The sequence below is a fragment of the Cydia fagiglandana genome, chromosome 19, assembly GCF_963556715.1.
Source record: "Cydia fagiglandana chromosome 19, ilCydFagi1.1, whole genome shotgun sequence".
NCBI lineage: Eukaryota > Metazoa > Arthropoda > Insecta > Lepidoptera > Tortricidae > Cydia > Cydia fagiglandana.
In genome coordinates, this window is record NC_085950.1 from 10607087 (window position 1) to 10628866 (window position 21780).

Consider the following 21780-nt stretch of genomic DNA (forward strand, 5'->3'; position numbering starts at 1 on the left):
GTCACTTTAACTTATTTAAATTATTCAATTCGCTGTACAGTTAACAATACAACCTACTTAATTCGATTTGCCAATTTTGTTGAAAAAAATTGACGTCACACCAGGGGGGAGGGGTTTGCCAAATGGGACCAAGGGTGACAATGGTGTCAAAAAACCTAGAAATCCGTGTGATGTAGTTAATGTCCCTTCGTAATTGGAGTTCTACCTTAACACTGTTAAATGACGTTGTCCTTCTTAAACCACCGACAGGCCAAGTTTACCTGACACAGATTGTCCTAATAGGCATAATAACCTGAAATTTGACCAAACTACCCTTTAGTTTAGCAAACTTAGTCAGTCCTTTGTAGTCAGCGCTTAAGCCTTTATAAGGCAGTGGGAATATATTTCCCACCTGATTTTGAACTTTATTTTAAAGTGATAGGGTTCAATTTTGCACAAATTCTGACTCCCATATGCCTTATAAAGGGTTAAAACAAGGGGTCTAATGCATTAGACACAAGGGACTGTTGATCCCTTTCAAAGTCGCCCCATAATTGAGCTGTCTATAACAAACGCTTTTGTAAGACAAACAGTACCCATAATTTATTTAATTCGTTATCAAAAGTGCTCATCAATGAATAGAATAATTTTTGAATATTATACATTAAGTATTTCTCAAGAACGTAGGTATTTTATCAAGATAGATTTTATAAAATGCTAGAAAACAGTTATTGCAAAAACAAAATGCATAAAATACTGATTTCCAATTACTTCAAAACTGTACGATGTAGATTGAATTCAGAAAACAAACAATTAAATAAAAAGTCGAACTTTTGAACAAAATCAATCAGACTTAAACCTTTAAACCTATTTGCAAATAAAATTTAAAAGTGAAAAAAAAAATCCGTTAAAACAAATTCAATATTCCAAATTCGTACTTGGCAGCGTTCCGTTACGAAAAATAAAATTAAACTAGGGATCCGTGTTCTTATTATTTATTTATTATTCCGTGGCTGTTTGCCAAAGGATTATGACTATGAGTCAAGGGATTCCTGCGACATATTATTCCAAGCGCTTTACGAGTCCAACGATCAGACAAACCACCAGACCAGAGGGCCTACCGCGAACCACGTTCGACGTGTTGCCCCTCTGTCGCACTTGTAAATTACTACAATGAGTGTGACAGGGAGGCAACACGTCGGACGTGGTTCGCGGTGGCCCTCAGAGCTAGTCGAATACTCAGCTCAAGTATTGTAAATGAGATTTCAGCATTCTGGTTAGTCACAGGAACACCGGCTTGTTTATCTCACTCCGTTATTTTCGGCCTTCCGCCATTACGGGAGTTGCGTGTGGATGTATTTAATTGGTTTCAATTCGATGCCATTGTCCTGTTGCTGGCGATAAAGTGTCGTTTATTGGGTTTATAGCCCCTGTGTAATATAAGTCAACGGCTTCTGCATTTATGGTTGCCTTTATCGACGTGATAAAATAAGTGTCACTTTTTGACACCACGCGATCGAAGAGATACTACCTAACTGTCCTTATCAAACTGTTGTGTTTACAAATACGACTATCATGTACAGTATATCATGTCATGTCATGTACTGTACAGTATTTTTTGGTCATCATACCTACGTAACGTTGCTTCCTGGCGACACTAATATGCCTTCTGAGGAAATATTTGATATAGATTCATTAGAAATATCATATAATCGTATGTGTTGTGTTGTATAAGTTTAGAGAGACATTCACACACTACATTTTTGCGTACTTAGATATATCTATCATCTTCGTCTTGTGTAGGAATATGTACATATCTTTAAATAATTTCTTGGCACTATTGGATTACGAGGAAACTTTTTTTAAAAACGATTAAGAGAACACTGGACCTTGGCGTTAAATGGCGAAAAATTAACGGTTAATTTTTCGCTTGCCAGAGAGCAACAAGAACTGGCAACATCAAGTATTTTATACATAATTTCCAAGAAACTCGACGAAGGCTGCAGGTAACTTCACAGAGGTAATATTTGGCAAACATTTTCATTTCGCAAAATTATGAGACCCGCATAATTAGAGGATCTTAACAGACCGACCTTTACTTGGAATCTTGAGATTCTCAAAATGCTGTCCGACCAGCGGAGAGGAATGTCCGCGTCTTATAAAACAAGCTTAATTATTTGATAAAAAGAATGTCGCTGGACAGAGTAAAAATAATAAAGTAAGTAATCCTTTGGAAATTCACTTCGGTCAAATTTCGAACGCCACGACTCCTTGTCAGTACTCAACTGACTGATGACTGCTATCAATGCCAATCCGGGCTAGTTGATTTCCTTTAGTTGTATCCCATCCTCTTCTGCTATACATTTTGCAGGTCTTTTTTGCATGTTAAAATATCAGTAGTGAAGCGAGTGTCGATGTCGTCAGACTTTCACGACTCTACAAGGAATGTCTTTAAAAGAGCCTCGTCCGTATTACAGTAGATGCACTGAATCGTTATAGTAAGGTAACTTTGAGTCCAAGATGCTGGTGTTCTGGTAGTCTGTTTCGTCAGTTCTTTGCATACACCTTCATTTAAAGATGGCCTACTGTACTCGTATATAGTACTTTGAGCTGAAGCAATGGTGTTAAGAAAGAAGAATTCCTATTCAGTCCTGTCGGGCTCTCTTTGTTACAATTTAATTATGCATTAAGGCGAATAAGATTACGGTCATTATTTTAGTTGAATCAGTAAGTCAGTTTCAAGACAAGGTAATGGAATAAATAATAAGATAGTAAACATAGTTTTTTGTGGCGGTAAATACTGTAAATAGTCACCTATAGATACTAATGGTAGATATTTGATGGATGTAGGTAGACAAAGTAAAAATCAGGTTTCAGAAAAGGGAAACTTGGACTGTTGCGGGAAATGTCTAAATCCGTAAATTCTATAGGTAATGTAATGTAGCCAAAATCTACCTATTTAAGTTGCCAAGTTGTTTTGTAAGCTTTAGTAAAAAAAGTTTCATAAGTCATAAGAGATTTATTGAAGAAAAAGTTGTTTTACGCGTCCGGACATTTTCTAGTTGCTTATAAATATGATAATTGATAACATTAAATCTACGAGTACCACTCCTACAATAATTTTCAACTATGACGCGCCCTCAATAACATTAACATGATTTGGTAGAATTTTGACCGCAACCATCGCAAGACGTGACAACCATTAACTCAATTGATGTTACTGTTTGCAAACTTACGGCAATACATTTTGGAACTTATAGCAACGTTGTAAGATTCAATATTGTGTAAACTTTTACTGTGTTTTGCTGACAAAAGGGAGCATATGTATTTGCAAGTAGGTATATCGCGTCGGTAGGTCTTTAGGTCTTTACAGAATTAAAATAGAGGTTACAATTAGGATTGTTCATTTTTTTAGGACCCCCATTTTTATTTTATTTTTTGAAAATATAGGTTAATATAAGATACCAATTTGAATGATTTAGTAATTCGTGGCTCGGTTGAATATTTATAATTTATTGAAAATATGAGATACGACTTCTCGTAAATTACATGTCGTCGGCTGATTAGGATAATGCACAAGCAACAACAAGCATTAAAAAAATAGTTGTCATTGTCAATTGATTGTAATGTCACCTGTCGACAATGTCAGTGTCACGTGTTTCTATAAATAAAAATAACAATCGTCTGGAATGGAAAACTCGTTTATTTTGAATCATTAATTTCAAAATACCTACGCTATAAATTTGAGAAAGCTGATTCCAGAAATCTGCCTAAGTTATATAATATAACTTAGTTTTATTGGAGTATGTATCCATATAGCATCCAACTCCAACCATAACTTGGCTGAAATCAAGGGAGCAAAAATACAAATCGACGCTTATCATTAACAGTGGCACAACTCAAAATGAAATGCTATTGCATTTAATATTCTATCTTTTACTGGTAAGATTTAAAATCGAATGGCATTTCATTTTGTTTTGTGTCACTATTCATGATAAGCAACGAAATGTAAGTTACCTACATCATATATATTTTAACTGATTCGATTTGTAAGAAGATTGGATTCATAAAATCGTTACAAGCGTCCATTGCTAAAGCCCTAAAGGTAGCTTAGCACCCAGTGGGTGCTTTCTACCGGCTTGTCACCATTGTTTGGATATTGTACTACATACTTATACTACTATATTAGGAACATGCCAATTTTGCTAATTATATCCTATTATTTCAGGTCATCGTGATTCCTATTTAGATACAGCTGTGAGATATGTAACTGCTCTTGGGCCCAGAACTGCTCAACTTTGTTTTGTATTGAAACGAACGTCATATTAATTATTAATCGTCGTAATACTTTACGACCGTAAATAATGCCTGGGAACAGAGTAAATAACAAACCATACACTTCTCTTCTGGATGGTCAACAAGAAGCCATCATTGTCAGATGCTCGTGCAGAACATGATAAACATACATTTAATGTAGTTACTATTTTTTTTGGAAACATATATGATATATAACATATTTCCCAAATTAATAAAAAAGTAGGTAAACAAAAACATGTTTTATTATTCACAACTCTTTATTAAGTCTTGTCCACCATGATATCAGCAGCTTGAACTGCAACATGTGCCTGGAAATTAGAAATTATATCTTTTTAAAGCAGTTTCAGGCTGAATTTTAAGTATGGCTATGTATTCTTGTATATTCCTTCTTTCTAGTAGGCACCATCTCTGTTTAACGGTTTGCCTTTAGATACTCTGGGTACATTACCACAGAAAATAAATAGATACCACGACCCTACCAATAAAGTGAGCTTTTAAATACTTAATTGTAGTAAATTAATATTAATTTTATACTTACATCGACGTGATTCTCACAGCAATACTGTGTGTAACACGTGAAGTAGGTAGGTATTCCAAGTTTAATTCACGGCACCATCTTTCACGTCGTAGGTCTTCGTGGATTCGAACTATTATTTTTGTGAATCATTCCCACACATAGGAACAAGGTTTTTGATATATTATTAAGCAATGAAATCTACTGTTTAGGTATTAATTATAAATCAAATTGTAACAAACAAGCGCAGCGGTTTAACTGAAAAATTTTGTTATGACAATCGATGACAATGATAACTTTGACAATACGTGAGTGACGGATTTATTTACTATGGTTCGATAACTTTTATTATGCAATGACTTTACATTCAGCCCAGGAGAAGGTCAAACTAAGGTCATAAGGATATTTGTTGAAATATCTTCAATCCTCAATTATTATATCGCAGCAAATGTCGGAAACTGTTTAAAAACCTTATATCTCGAAATGGTTTTCGAAATAGAACATTTGAAAAAAAATGAACAATCCTAATTAGGATTGTTCATTTTTTTTAGACCCCCATTTTTATTTTATTTTCTGAAAATATAGGTTAATTTAAGATACCAATTTGAATGATTTAGTAATTCGTGGCTCGGTTGAATATTTATAATTTATTGAAAATATGAGATACGACTTCTCGTAAATTACATGTCGTCGGCTGATTAGGATAATGCACAAGCAACAACAAGGATTAAAAAAATAGTTGTCATTGTCAATTGATTGTAATGTCACCTGTCGACAATGTCAGTGTCACGTGTTTCTATAAATAACAATCGTCTGGAATGGAAAACTCGTTTATTTTGAATCATTAATTTCAAAATACCTACGCTATAAATTTGAGAAAGCTGATTCTAGAAATCTGCCTAAGTTATATAATATAACTTAGTTTTGTTGGAGTATGTATCCATATAGCATCCAACTCCAACCATAACTTGGCTGAAATCAAGGGAGCAAAAATACAAATGTAAGTTACCTACATCATATATATTTTAACTGATTCGATTTGTAAGAAGATTGGATTCATAAAATCGTTACAAGCGTCCATTGCTAAAGGTAGCTTAGCACCCAGTGGGTGCTTTCTAGCGGCTTGTCACCATTGTTTGGATACTCGTATTGTACTACATACTTATACTACTATATTAGGAACATGCCAATTTTGCTAATTATATCCTATTATTTCAGGTCATCGTGATTCCTATTTAGATACAGCTGTGAGATATGTAACTGCACTTGGGCCCAGAACAAAGTTGAGCATTTTGTATTGAAACGAACGTCATATTAATTATTAATCGTCGTAATACTTTACGACCGTAAATAATGCCTGGGAACAGAGTAAATAACAAACCATACACTTCTCTTCTGGATGGTCAACAAGAAGCCATCATTGTCAGATGCTCGTGCAGAACATGATAAACATACATTTAATGTAAAGTTACTATTTTTTTTGGAAACATATACATGTATAACATATTTCCCAAATTAATAAAAAAGTAGGTAAACAAAAACATGTTTTATTATTCACAACTCTTTATTAAGTCTTGTCCACCATGATATCAGCAGCTTGAACTGCAACATGTACCTGGAAATTAGAAATTATATCTTTTTAAAGCAGTTTCAGGCTGAATTTTGAGTATGGCTATGTATTCTTGTATATTCCTTCTTTCTAGTAGGCACCATCTCTGTTTAACGGTTTGCCTTTAGATACTCTTGCTACATTACCACAGAAAATAAATAGATACCATGACCCTACCAATAAAGTGAGCTTTTAAATACTTAATTGTAGTAAATTAATATTAATTTTATACTTACATCGACGTGATTCTCACAGCAATACTGTGTGTAACACGTGAAGTAGGTAGGTATTCCAAGTTTAATTCACGGCACCATCTTTCACGTCGTAGGTCTTCGTGGATTCCAACTATTCTTTTTGTGAATCATTCCCACACATAGGAACAAGGTTTTTGATATATTATTAAGCAATGAAATCTACTGTTTAGGTATTAATTATAAATCAAATTGTAACAAACAAGCGCAGCGGTTTAACTGAAAAATTTTGTTATGTCAAGCGATGACAATGATAACTTTGACAATACGTGAGTGACGGATTTATTTACTATGGTTCGATAACTTTTATTATGCAATGACTTTACATTCAGCCCAGGAGAAGGTCAAACTAAGGTCATAAGGATATTTGTTGAAATATCTTCAATCCTCAATTATTATATCGCAGCAAATGTCGGAAACTGTTTAAAAACCTTATATCTCGAAATGGTTTTCGAAATAGAACATTTGAAAAAAAATGAACAATCCTAATTACGATTATACAATGTAAGTACACACCCGTAAGTAACGCGCCACTTTGTTAATTACATTGAAATAGTTAAAATGTATCGTGGGAAAACCATGTGTTTGTTGAAAGAAATTCAATGCGAAATGACCTGATGGACGACATAGATTGTGTAAAAAGTCCAAGAACGTTAACAGACACCTGGTATTGAGTTTACCTTAGATTTTGATACGCGTTTTATTAGTTTCAATTAACTCGGTCTTTTGTCTGTGTGTCTTTGTCATCAAATCTTGCAAGAAAAATTCGATATACTTCCCAGTATCCTGTAGGTAGTTTAGCATAGCTAGGTTCAAGATTCGTTACATACATTCAAAATAGAATTCCAGTTAAATCCGGTTGCAAACCCTGAACACCTATAGTTCGTTTTTTTTAGCATTAGAAAGAACTTGCAAGAAGGTAAGCGATCTTGACATGTCTTTTATTTGAAAAACGCTTTTTAAAAATCAAAAAGTATTACTTATGAAAGCAGAAGAATATAAATGATCGTATTAGATTCATAATTGTTACATATTTGCCGTGACTTATTTTTAAAACGTGTTTTTCAATTAAAAGACACATCAAGATTGTTTACCTAATTTCTAATGCTAAAAAAAACGAAGTATATAACCAATACATTATGATGTATGCGTAATGCATTGGCAGAGTGGCATCATTTTAAGATTGATTGAACTGAGTATTGTCAGTAAATTTAGTTTGACTATTGCCATTAGTCGTTTTGGTCACTCAGTTGAACGTTGAACTATAAACTGAAAGAAATGTCATTAACTAATGAAAAAAAGCATAACTGCTTCGTCAACAAAGTATTGTACGAAGCACAAAAAGTGACCAGTGTGCTCGTTACCGTTTTCAAACCGGTGATTTCAGCTTTCGCGGCTAGCGCCCTAACTTCTTGGCCACCCGTATGATAAAACTACAACACCAAAATATTTCTTGCATTATTTTGTTTGTTTGCTGTTTGGTAATCATCATATCAGCCAGAGGACGTCCACTGCTAGACGCCTCCCCCAAAGATTGCCACAATGACCGGTCTCGCGCCACCCCCATCCAGCGGACTCCCGCGACCTTTACCAGGTCATCAGTCCACCTTGTGGGGGGTCTACCCACGCTGCGCCTTCCGGTACGTGTTCGCCACTCGAAAACCTTTCTGTCCCAATGGCCATCGGTTCTACGTGCAATGGTAAACTAGTAAAAACAGTTAAGGGTATATCACCTTCTCAACAAGCTGCCATTACCTTTTCCGGCACCCACCACACAGTTTCACACACGAACTGACAATCGCACTGGCAGTAGTTAATACGTTAATTAAATCGTCTCGTCCTTTTAATCTCTTAATTATACCTTTCACCGTCCAAGGATTATGACAAATTATCCTGTTTACATGTTAATTTAAAGCTGGTGAAGCATTTTAATGAATGTTGCGTGTTGATCAAGTTCCTGGTACAGTAAGCAGCAGAAGTTGCTAAGCGGGCGTGGTGTTCAAAATTACCTTGACACGCTCTTGTTCTCTTAACAATAAAGTCGCGTCAACCTCATTTTGAATACCTGGTCCGTTTAGCAACTTCTGCTGCTCACTGTACGCGAGAGTTGCTCTATAAAGTTGATCCCACCAAAAACATAAATGTAAAAAAGGAGAGCCAAGTTCAATACAAAAATTATGCTTGGCTGTGGGGCTCGCCGCAAAAAGAATGGAGATCTAAATGAGTGCCACTGCCAAGTACTATGCAAAATCCAAATATGTATTTATAGGAACAAAATAACATTATAAACAAGTATTAAACTCTATTTCTTTGCTTTATTGGTTACCTATAACAATTGCTGTTATTTAAAAAAATGTGAGATCTTAAAGTAGGTTAGATTTGACTTGGCCAGTTTTCATTATATCAATCATTTTATATATATTGTAATTCTGATAAAACCTGGCCAAGCCAAATCTAACCTACTTTAAGATCACACATTTTTTTAAATAACAGCAATTGTTATAGGTATCCAATAAAGCAAAGAAATAGAGTTTAATACTTGTTTATAATGTTATTTTGTTCCTATAAATACATATTTGGATTTTGCATAGTACTTGGCAGTGGCACTCATTTAGATCTCCATTCTTTTTGCGGCGAGCCCCACAGCCAAGCATAATTTTTGTATTGAACTTGGCTCTCCTTTTTTACATTTATGTTTTTGGTGGGATATCAATACTTTTTGTAAAGAAAACTAGGCAGGTATTGAGATTTAATGTTTTTTCTTGTGTTTCCGCTCTATGGTTTTTACTTCTGTTCTTTGTATAATTATGTGGTGCCGCGCGCCGCCGACGACACACCGTTGGCCGGTTGTTTAGAGCGTATTACAAGTTTTTTGTATGGGGACACCACTTATTTTTTGACTAACTAAACTTTATTTTAATATAGCAAATATAATAATACATATATTGGGGTAGTTTCAAATATCTGCTTGTAACGGTTCCAACGCTACAATAAAAAAATATTTTTTTGTATGGGGACCCCCCCTATTTTTTAACTTTTTTTTATTTTTAGATTTTTTCCTACGCTTACACACAATAACCGAGCTGGATTCCAAATTTCATCCTTCTAGGTCATCTGGAAGTAGGTTAGGTTTAGGTACTTATATGTCAGTCCCAATAAAAAATGGTTTTTTTGTATGGGGACCCCCCCTATTTTTAAACTTTATTTTATTTTTAGATTTTTTCCTATGGTTACACACAATAACCGAGCTGGATTCCAAATTTCATCCTTCTAGGTCATCTGGAAGTAGGTTAGGTTTAGGTACTTATATGTCAGTCCCAATAAAAAGTGTTTTTTTTGTATGGGGACCCCCCCTATTTTTTAACTTTCTTTTATTTTTAGATTTTTTCCTACGGTTACACACAATAACCAAGCTGGATTCCAAATTTCATCCTTCTAGGTCATCTGGAAGTAGGTTAGGTTTAGGTACTATAAGTCATAAGTCAGTCTTAAAATTTACGACTTTTTGACCTTCATACCTTTATAACCGTTTGAGCTAGCTTCATGAAATTTGGGCTTCTAGATATCCTTATGGATATAATTAAACACACGTAGTTTTATGTGTTTACGTCAAAGATGTTTTGAGTTATAGAAGGGTCAAAAGTGGCACCAAGTGGTTCGTGTAATATTACACTTGGCGCTGGCTAGCCAGTTCCTTTGCTTGAACTTGGCTTGACACGCTGCCGCGTGTCTAGATAAAATCGTTGGCTTAAATGGCGATGGAAGTTGTTTTATTATGGCGCGAGTGCAATCCTAAATTGCAAGGAATGGCGTCAGCCAGCAAGGTCTGACCAAAACGTTAATAATGCACCTTAGAAATAGTATCCTTGTTCAACATTGCCAATGACGAGCATTTCTTAGAATTAGATTTAAACAGTTTGGTCGAGGAAGTTTATCGTACTTCCGTAAGTCATAGTAGTGGCATATTCTTGGCAACTACCTAATTTAGAAGAGCGTGCACTAATATGGCTATGCTCGAAAAGTTGACAGAAATGAAAACAGCAAAAATAATAAGCAAAGAAAATATATAACCCTATTTTAATTATTTTGAAGAAGAAACAGAAGGATACTTAATATCAAGTGACGTAACTGATAAAAAAATTTTGGGCTGTATAAAGCTTCTGCATGCGCTAACATTAAAAGGTAAAATAAAATTCTTTCCCCAAATAACCAACGGAGTTTAATTTTATCATGAAATGAAATATCAAGTGTTAAAGATTACGTCATTGGTTAGGTTAGATTATTTCGCTGTTTTTGCAGTAAGTTGTCGTTGTTGGGACATCAATAAGACGTTTTACCTTTAGTGCAACGCTAAAACTCGGTTAGTTTTCCAGTCGAAAGTAATCCGACACTAGGCCCATCCTGCGGCTGCGACCAAGTTTAACCGGCGTGAGTCAGCCGTCTGAGCCGGGTGCTCCAATACTGGAACACAGGCGAGTCGATGGCACAGTCCAACCGGTATAAGTGAGCTCTTTGATGACGATGTACATTTTTTAAGAAGAAGAAAGCATTTATTAGCACAATAACATAACCTAAGAATATTTACACGAAATGAAAAGTTGCACTAAATGGTCCTCACTCAGCTAGGTGTGACGGTATGAGCCACATGGCACATACCGCGACGCTAGTTTTGCAGTTAGGTCCAGTGGATGGACTTTTTGGTTGGGAAGACCGTCAAAAGGCAAGAGCTCTCGTAGGTATTTGTTACTATTTGTATACGTACTCGTACTTCGCTCAGACACAGCAAGAAAGGAAGAGTTTCGCAACTTGTGACTGTGTTTTTCTACCGACCTTCTGTAAGTGGCGTATGTGTACAAGCGCAAAAGTAAGAAGCGAGGAAGTGTGTAGACGGTCTTACTGATAGATGTTCATCCCCACGTTGACATTAAGCCCGATTATTGTTACAACGTTGAGCAATACTCACTTCTTCGACATCAAATTAAGAGTTGCTGTTACTCCCACTATAATGCATAACCCTCAAGGTAGGTACTAGCGACTGCATTCTTTATGCGATGCCTTTAGAACTTGCTTCATAGGTTTCGGCTGTAATGAAATATGATATAGCGAGTAATTATCGACTGTTTAATCACGTAAGAAACGTAGGTACTTGATGCAGATCCCGTATGATAACGGAAAGTACTTTTTCTTTGAGAAAACACACCCCCGGTAAAAAGACAATCACCCATTGCTACTCTTTACTGTTACTTGTCATAAATGTCATTTATTGGTACGCTTGAGAACCGGAATCCGTGCTCACGTAAGCGTTGAGAATAAACGCTGAGTGTTTAATAACACGCAGGCATGCGTACGCACATAAATTCGCGTGAAAATGAGCGCGCTCATCTTTATACTGATTCTCTATTCGCTCAGGAAATATTTGGAGACGGTTTGATCGCATAAATATGATGATGGTGGAATGACTTAATGATTTTTAAACTACTTTACTATGGCATCGATTTGGTAAACTCCTTCCGTATAGTCAGGACTATCTTACCTATATTTCGGCTGTCTTTAAATGCAGTTTTTACTTTTGATATAAGCTTTGGTTCCTACAGTCAAAATTAGCGTTTAAAAGCCGGACGGACAAGAATTATTTCTAAAATCTTCAGAATTGTTGAACCCATTTTCCAGAATGCTTTACCTCGCAAATATTATCTTTACAATTCTGCCAACTATCTTCTTGTGTGGTCTGTTATGGATGAATTAATAGGCTCGAAGCATGGTTTATGATGACAGTGACCGAACGCGAGAATGCTCGAGCAGGCATTTCGCAACCTGCTGTATTTGCATTGCTGCAGAAATACTATCGGAGATGTATAATATTACAATAGACGGACAGTAAGTGAGTTGTCTAATTTGATACAGGATTGTATCAATATGGTTAAGGGATACATTTACATATAATCAAATCATTTATTTCTTTTAATTTTTCTCTTTCATACTTATTTTTTCACGTACAGTCAAGGAATTTAAATTCCGACCCATTTCGTACTCTGTCACAGTGACAATCAATATGAAAGCCGCTAGAGACCTCATACGGTTGTCACTGTGACAAAGTACGAAATGGGTCGGAATTTAAATTCCTTGACTGTACCAACAAGCTTCTCTATCATCTTTTTCGTACTACGAGTACGTACCATTTTCAGTCCGATTTTGGTATCACTAACTTCTTTTGAGTCTTTTGACCCATATTCATTATGTAAGATCAAGCCTTCAACCTTATTTTTGTGTGAATTCTCGAATTACTATAATATTTTAATAACTACCTATATCCTTTTCGACGTCTTTCGAAGCCTTTTTTATTTTTTGAAAAAAGATTTTTATTTCTATGAATTCTCGAAATTTAAGATGGACAGAAAGAATATCAATAATGGACAAATGTTGCATACAAAGATTGCTTCCATTACAGAAGATAACATCAGTCCCTCTTGTTGGGGGCTTTCCCATCTAACTTTGTCAAAATACGTGAGCTTAATATTCTTAATGGCATTCCCCATTACACCCACTGTCTACAAAATGGTGCATCATAATTATTAGAAGCACTTATTCATAATGACGTACTTCAATAGAGTCAGTCACCTGTAGTTGACACGGTTCACGAACAATACGAGTATTTAGTGGGTCGCGGCATGTCAACAATAAGTACGTATGAAAACAATAAAGTATTTGCTTTCAAGATATCTATACCTACATGTCGTTACGTTCGACGTTGTAACTCTAGTTGTGATAATCATAGTTTTGGTAAACATGAACAACATAATTACGGTAGTTTCGACAGATTCTACGATCAACGTGGAATCTATTGCAATGTAAAAGAATTAGGAAAGTTACTACATATTAGATAAACTAGATATTATGTACGTTACACAAAACGTTAAGCAACCCAGAAAGTAAAATTGAGGGTAGGTATTTATCTTTATTTTCTAGCAACACGCCTTACGCCTTGGTATGGTAGTAAAGGCTATGGGAAGCGTCCAAGTTGTTAAAGTATGTGAAAAATGTATTGAGATACAATTTCCACTCAGATTCAGAAGCCCTACTGCATCTGTATATTCAGTATCAAATATATAATATAATAATAGTGAAAGTAGTCATGTCGATGCTGACTGTACCACAAAATAAACAAGCATATTCTTGTCATACAAAATGCGTACTTTCCCTAAACATCGGTTTAAAAAGAACGTCTATTTCGGTCTAACCAGTGGCAGTTAAATTTAACTGCTTTCTTCCCACAGAAGCTGTCGGCAGTCTAAATAAAGCTTCGTCCATACTGCCCATGTTTCACTAGATGCGCGACCATAATATGTGTCGCTTAACTTCAAACTCGGGTAAATCCATTGGACCCTCTCAGCAAATATCTACCCTATTACGTTTTCTTAATACCAAAATCGCATTATCTGACAGATGGATTTACCCGAGTTTGAAGTTAAGCGACTCATATTTAGGATAGTCAAGATCTTGGCTAACTAGCATAATGTGTGAACTTGAATTCGCATCAATATGTCATTAGGGTGATATTGGAGCGATTGCATCGCGTTTCATGACATTTTCGGTTATAGTTGCTAAAGATCTTTGAACTTATTATTACCGTAGCTGTTAGTCATGTTAGCTTAGATAGAAGAGCGCAGAGGGCTCTTTTCTTCCAATTAAGGCATAATTAGAGTGACAGAGAAAGATGCCCGCAATTTGCGAACTAAAGGAGGCCACCGGGACCGAAGTCGAGAGTTCGAGTCTCACCCGAAGTAGTGATATTTTCTATTTTCCCTTTATTTCAATTGTGCTTTTATACAATTCGTCGGCGCTTTCGACTCGCCTCTGTCTCGGTAAGCGTTTACAATGTTTACTGGAATGACAGCGCCATAGACAACATGTCTATTTCGGCGTCTGAGCAGTTTACTTTCGTTTTTCTGAACCAATGGCGTTGAGTCATGGCGGCCAGTCTTTGTTATTTGGATTGAAATTGAAAGTTTAGTGTTATCATTATCAGCCAACTGATTTTGATAGGTTTCTCAGCTGTCCCATTGTCATGTCGAGATCTGATGATTAGGTACTGGATAAACCCAGAGAACTTTTCAAATATTATAAAGGTTCTGGATTCTGATATATGAGACGACTTATTTTTATTAAGTAGCCATTTCCAGGAATTTTCAGTATGCCCTAGTAGATAGTAGATAGGTACCTTTGCGACTTGGAAAACTTCCTCTGGTGAAGTGGAACTGCTGAAGAAGACAGTGGAAAGGGTGTTTGGTAAAGTCGGGTAAATTTTGGTTAGGTCAGGCGTGGCTCACTCCGCGATTTCGTCACTTTGCTACAGGTAGCTAAAAGTCCATCCGTTCGACCCCGGGTTTGCCATAAGCCGCGCGTGGCGCTATCGCCACCTAGCGGCCATATCTGTGCTGATCGTGACAGACGCGTTTTGTTAGAGAGTGAGTCTGTACCTAGTACTATTATTTATTCTGTGGTTAGGTTTATTAAAATGTATGTTGGTATGACAATACTTGTTTCTCTGATACGTTAAGTAGAACCGTAACATGTAAATTTTCATTAAATTGTCTTTTATGATAAATTGTATGACAAAACAATTGACGTTTATGATAACATGTCTTCTATGCTCTGCGCTATCAAACTCGCTGCAGAGTTAGCTTGGACAGACTCTATCTATATATATGTCATTGCTTGTATAGCTGCTGTCCATCCTCATATACATTAACTAAGCTAAATAGATAAATATCTATAAAAATTCACGAGACTATGATTAATGATGACAAATAAAACACATTTTGTGTTACATACATAGGTACATATCTCATACTTATGTACAATACAAGTTATAAAATGCATTATGGACGTGGTAAGCGTAACATGACTAGTTCTTAGAAGGCTAAATCACCGTTTAAGCGTCAACTTTTATGATTACAAGGATAACGTTAAGTTTAACATAAAACAAGCGATTATACATAATAATAAATCACCAGCGGCCGAAGACATAAAAACAACTGTACTTATATGGTAAGGCATTTGGCCAAAAATTATAAAACCAAAAAATTAAAAAAAAAAACACTGAACCTTCAAACAAAACAATCACACACATCGATAAACTTCGTTGAAAATTCGTTATTCGAACGCGTCAATTCGTTAATTTGAATTTCGAAATAGCGCGTCGCAGCGACCGCGGCGCGCGCGCTGCCGCCTGAGACTGGCTGGAGACAACAGTCAACACACCTCATTACAACTTTAATCTATCCCGTTCACACTTACCGACCTTTAGTTAGACTGAAAGGGAGGCTTAATCGGTTAATGAGTCGATGCCGCGGGGGCGTAAGTTTCGCAAGTCAAGGACGATTTACAAAACTATTACCTGAATAAATATGAATAAAAAAGTTAACGTCATGCCACCTGCGTATATGGTGTTTATTGGTCCACATACCAGCTGTCGGAGCTATTTTTAGGTTTTTTATTGGGTTTAATTTAAGAAAATTGTCTTGCGGCCGTTGATTATGACCACCATTTTATTTGTGGTTGTAAAATGGAGGCAGTAGCGGTTTATAAACGTTTTTATATGTTGTTTGTCGGCTGACTTAATATTACTTTAAATTGCAGGATTATTTTAGTAAGATAATTAGTAATTATTAATCCAAGCAATATTAAGGTCATTTTAGCTTTTTACTTGTTTAAGACCTTTTAACACAGGTGAAAACTCTACATATTCTAACAACACGTCAAAAATATATTGAAAAAAAAAAAATTTAAAGTAAAAGTTGTTATCCTAATAACGATTACATTTTTAATAACATTTCTCGCAAAGAACTTATTAAAGAAAGAAAACTCCCTTCGACTTTAAAACAGTGAGTCACCAGCTCGCTCTAGTTTCCTTTCCCATGACATTATTACAGACATTGAGTATTGAAATGTGACTTATATCCACGTTTCCTGGGGCCACATTCGAACTACATATATCTCACATTGATTTGATATTGATATCATGATATGACATTATATATCACTCGTACGTTCTACGTATACTGCGTATAGGTACAGTCACCTGTAACAATTTGTATATCGAAAGCCGCAAAAATGTGTGACACGCTCTTATGGCTCTACAAATAAGATCGTGTCAGATATTTTTGCGGCCTTTGTTGTGTAACATATTATTGCAGGTGACTGTACATGATCGAGCGCGAGATTCGTCAGTAAAGTGCATTACATACTTCGAAAGCTGGATAATTCTGGAAATGGCAATCATCATCATCATCTCAGCCATAAGACGTCCACTGCTGAACATAGGCCTCCTCCTTGGACCTCCATTCGTACCGGTTGGAAGCGACCCGCATCCAGCGTCTTCCGGCGGCCTTAACAAGGTCGTCCGTCCATCTTGTGGGTGGACGTCCTACGCTGCGCTTGCTAGTCCGTGGTCTCCACTCGAGCACTTTTCGACCCCATCGGCCATCTTCTCTGCGCGGAATGTGGCCTGCCCATTGCCACTTCAGCTTGCTAATCCGGTGGGCTATGTCTGTGACTTTAGTTCGTCGACGGATCTCCTCATTTCTGATTCGATCACGCAGAGAAACTCCGAGCATAGCCCTCCCCATAGCTCGTTGAGCGACTTTGAATTTTGAGATGAGGCCGATAGTTAAAGACCATTTTTCGGAGCCGTAAGTCATCACTGGTAACACACATTGATTAAAGACTTTCGTCTTGAGATGGCGTCTGGAAATTGCAAATATCTACAAAATCACCGCGCTGTCGAAGTTACTCCAAAGCACCTTGTAAAGTGATGTCAAAATCAAATCAAGTAACTATTTTAAGAGTCCGCAGCGGCTTATAGGCGTGTCGCATTCTAAGTACATAACGTATGATCAGATTTATGACACGAGTTATTACTTATTAATAATGTCTGAAGGATTTATAATGAGTGCAATAATTGCACATTATATGGAACCGAGTGGCCACGGGGTGACCATGGCGTCAGCCTTCACTATAGTATTGTTCTAACACGAAGGGTACGGTAACAGGTGTCATCTCCGTACAATGTATAAGTAACCTTAATCATCAAATCTCTCAAAATTGTATTGATGTCGGCGGCCGATCGTAAGATCAGGCAGATCGTAATGTTCCTGTGTAATGTTTTGACGATAGTCACATTAATCCAAGATATAGGTAGGATAGGCACGTTAGGTTGCTTCAGATGCCCGAAGGGCAAACTGCCCAGAAATAGGAGCCCGTCGGCTCAGGGAGCGAGTCAAAGATTTTCATGTTTCACGATATGCCTAGGAATTTCACGATATGCCTGCCTAGCCTAGCCTTCGTGTTTGAAAAATACTATAGAAAATCAACGTAATACAACTTGTTTACGGTTGGTAATGTCAAATGGCAAGAGATAAGTACATGGATATAATAGTTTTCAAATGTCACTACAGTCACGCAAGGGTAACAATGCAATATCAAATCACGAAGTACGCTTGGCATATTGATGTCTTTAGTTTTAGATAAGACATCGAAAAAAGTTAAATTTGACCTTTTACTGGTAATTTTACAAAATAGTCAAACTTCCATTCTAAAACGATGATAGAATCCGTCTAAGCTAACTTTGCACCGATTTGAACTGAAGAATGTCATACTTTTACAGAAATTTAACATTAATGATGACAGTGTCATAGTTTGTCATTGGCTATTGCAAATGACATGCAGAGTTTGATTGGTCCGACATACAGAGTGGCTACCGCGAACTTGTAAATTCGTTCGTAAGTGTGACAAGGAGGCAACACGTTGAACGTGGTTCGCGGTAGGCCCTTTGGTCTACAAAGAAAGAAATATCATTAAGGTGTGGTAAAAGGGAAAACGAGTTTCCCTTAGCACGTGCCATTCCGCTAGAGACAAGAGAAAAGACACCAGGGGATTGGATACCAGTAGCCTCGCGGCATACAAAGTCGTTGGCCAAGTAGGAGCTACTTCTTCAAAACTTGTGACAAGTTTCTTCAAGATATGGTGCTCGAATTCTGTAACGACTCAAATTGACTCAAATTAGGGAAGCCGGTGTGAATCAACTTGCCTAGACACTCCGCCATTCCTGAATACCTAAAATATAACGCTCAGTCATTACATGACGTCATTGGGGCGAAGAGTCAAAGATTTAAGTTGGTTAGTCAGGTAATTTTTTTGTCTGAGCTTAGTCGAAAAAATTTCCACACTCTTATTTCCCCCGTTTCCAGAGGGCCTGCCATAAACATCGAAATTTCCTTACCTGTCTACCTCTCTATCACTTTTAATATTCGAGCGATATACAGGGTGATTCAGGAGACGTGAGCAGGACTAAGACTGCGCCTTTTGTAAATTATAAGCAACTGTTTCGTATCAGTATTAGTGAGATTAACGTTAATTTTCTACTCGTGTTGAAAAAAAAATTAATAAATTTATTTACGACACGCATGGTCACCCTACAATTAGAATACTAAACTACTGATATTCTGTGTCAAATTGATTGTCATCACTGTCATCACGGTCTGGTTACTTTTGAAAACTCGTATCTCACTCAAGTTTGACAGTTTATTTCTTCGTAATCAAATGCTGTCATTACGGTTAAAGAGGTTTTATGGTTATTAATTGGGTCTTGCAGGGTAACCATGATTGTAGAAAATTAAATTTGCCCTCACCAAAAAGTTAAAAAATAGGACAAAAATTGTGGTTATTTCACCTAAATACGACGGTGATCGGTCAATTGTCAGTTACTGAGTGTGCAGGATTAGTCCTGCTCACGTCTCATGAATCACCCTGTAGAGTTAACTAGACGAAAGAACGAATGAACGAATTGGTTTGCGGTAGGCCTTCAGAAAAACCAATGAGGGAACTTATTGAATAGGTTGTTTTTAACACCACAATCCCGACAAAGGAAAAAAAATCAGTGTATACGTACTATTCTGGAACTCACAAGTAAGAAGACACCAAAAACCAAATAGATTTTAAACGTTAGTCATGTTTTACAACATTATGTAACCTCGTCCACGGTTCATTGTGAGCCGAGAACACAGATATTTAAAATTCAGTCGCAGTTGCAAGGCTAAAAACGGCTTTAATATTTAAATCGCATTGTTGACATGTCGGCGCGTCAGGTCGGCCGTTTGGACAAGTGGCATATTCAAAGTTTAAAATTTCATCTTGATTTGACTTGTGCAGCACTTCTTGCTCTTGCTTATTGGAGGGCGCGAGACCCGTACCGTTTTGAGGAAGTTAGAAATAGGGAAAGTGTTAATAATACATCACTACACCTTATAAAACAAAGTCCCCCGCCGCATCTGTCTGTGTGTGTATGTTGGCGATAAACTCAAATACTACTGAACGGATTTTCATGCGGTTTTCACCTTTGCGGGTTTCACCTGCGGTTTCATGGTGTTTCTTGAGGAAGGTTTAGGTTTAGGTGTATAATTTGTAAAGATTTTGTGTAACCCGAGCGAAGCCGGGGCGGGTTGCTAGTAGCGCATATTTATATAACCGACGATCATAATCATCCATTCATCCATTAATTACGTCACACGAATTTCTAGGTTTTTTGACCCCTCCCCCCCTCCTTGTCACACTTGGTCACATTTGGCAAACCCCTCCCCCCTAGTGTGACGTCACATGTTTTCTACGAAATCGCCAAATCGAATTAAGTAAGTACCTAAGTATTATTAATATTTTATCAAAATATTTTTGACGATATAGATATTAGTCATTTTATAACCCAAAACTGCTTAGGAAAGAAAATTAAACGAATAAAAACGATTATCGTTTTAAAAACTTGCTATTTAAATGTACAGTGAATAAAATAATTTAAATAAATTTTCGGTTACTGATGAAGTTAAAGTGACGTCACAAAGTTTGTGTCTCCCCCCTCCCCCATGTCACAATATGTCACATTTTCTTGACCCCCTCCCTCCCCCTAAACGTGTGATGTAATTAATGGATGACCCCAAACACTAAAATACTATCATCGGGTGTCTTACTACAGATAAAAAGAATAGATAGTATAGAGGGGTCCTGTCATTGTAAATTTTGTAGTCACAGTAAATTTACTTCCATCTATCAACACACGACTAAAACTCAAAATGAAAACGTATAAAATTATCAAAAAAATGTATATATATGGATAAATGATTTTATTATTTTTATTTCATTTTGATCCATGTTCATTCATGGTTCTATGTGTTATATGTGTTAAAATTGTTAAATATGAAACGATGTCGTCACGCCATCTAGCCGAGTATAGGCTAAAGATGTGTGCCGAGAATGACTTTTACTTGATTTCCGAGGCATGTTTTTTCCTTAGACTTTATTCATCTTATACGAAGTTACATATGTTTTTGCTACAGATGACATATGTTTCACACTTTGCTATGGAGACAATTGTTTTGTAACCCATAAAATGGCAAGACAATACTGAGCGTATACGCACCTTGGTTAGTATCGAGTAGGCATATTGTATCGTGCTAACAATTGAATGAATCACTGGTCAAACCACATATAACAAACAAATTGTATTTTAAAACTTATATCCGGGTAATAAAGATGAATATTGCGTGTTTATTTTTGGTCAAACTGCTCAAGGAGAATCGCGCTACATAATATAATGATGCTTATAGAGACATAATCCTTTTTTTGCAGCCGAGTAATTCCGATCGCTTACCGAGTAGCAGGCATCGTACAAAGCTAAATACTACTAGCAGTATCCGTAATGTGTATGTCCGGTATGTCGGGTGTCGATATGTCAGTGAAAGGTTGCTTTTTCGATGAGCGGCGATGAGATTTCAACCAATAGCATTGGTTGGAATCCACATCTCTTCTCGGCTCCGCTGGATTACATTACAACCAATGCTATAGGTACTGGTTGATTCCTCTCATCTTCGCCTCATTGGAAAGACATCCGGACGCGATTGTTATTTTTAAATTTAGAAGATCTCGTTGTATACTGGTCATACTTAAGAGTCGACCGGTCGCCTGCGATCGTCAAACTATAGATTATATGTGATGTCCCACGGGTAAAGGTATGGCGGTTTGCGCTTACGCTATTATTAACGCCGCTCCTATATTATTGCGGC

General features: G+C 36.7%; 1 protein-coding gene across 1 annotated transcript in view; it reads right to left on the bottom strand.

Annotated features, from left to right (window-relative positions):
- LOC134673779 (focal adhesion kinase 1) overlaps positions 1-15915 on the bottom strand; it is a 119583-nt gene extending 103668 nt beyond the window's left edge. Inside the window, exon 1 of the mRNA XM_063531805.1 lies at positions 15771-15915. The gene's annotated coding sequence lies outside the window, so the exon portion shown is untranslated. The remainder of the gene's footprint in view (positions 1-15770) is intronic.
- Between the last annotated feature and the right edge of the window lie 5865 nt (positions 15916-21780).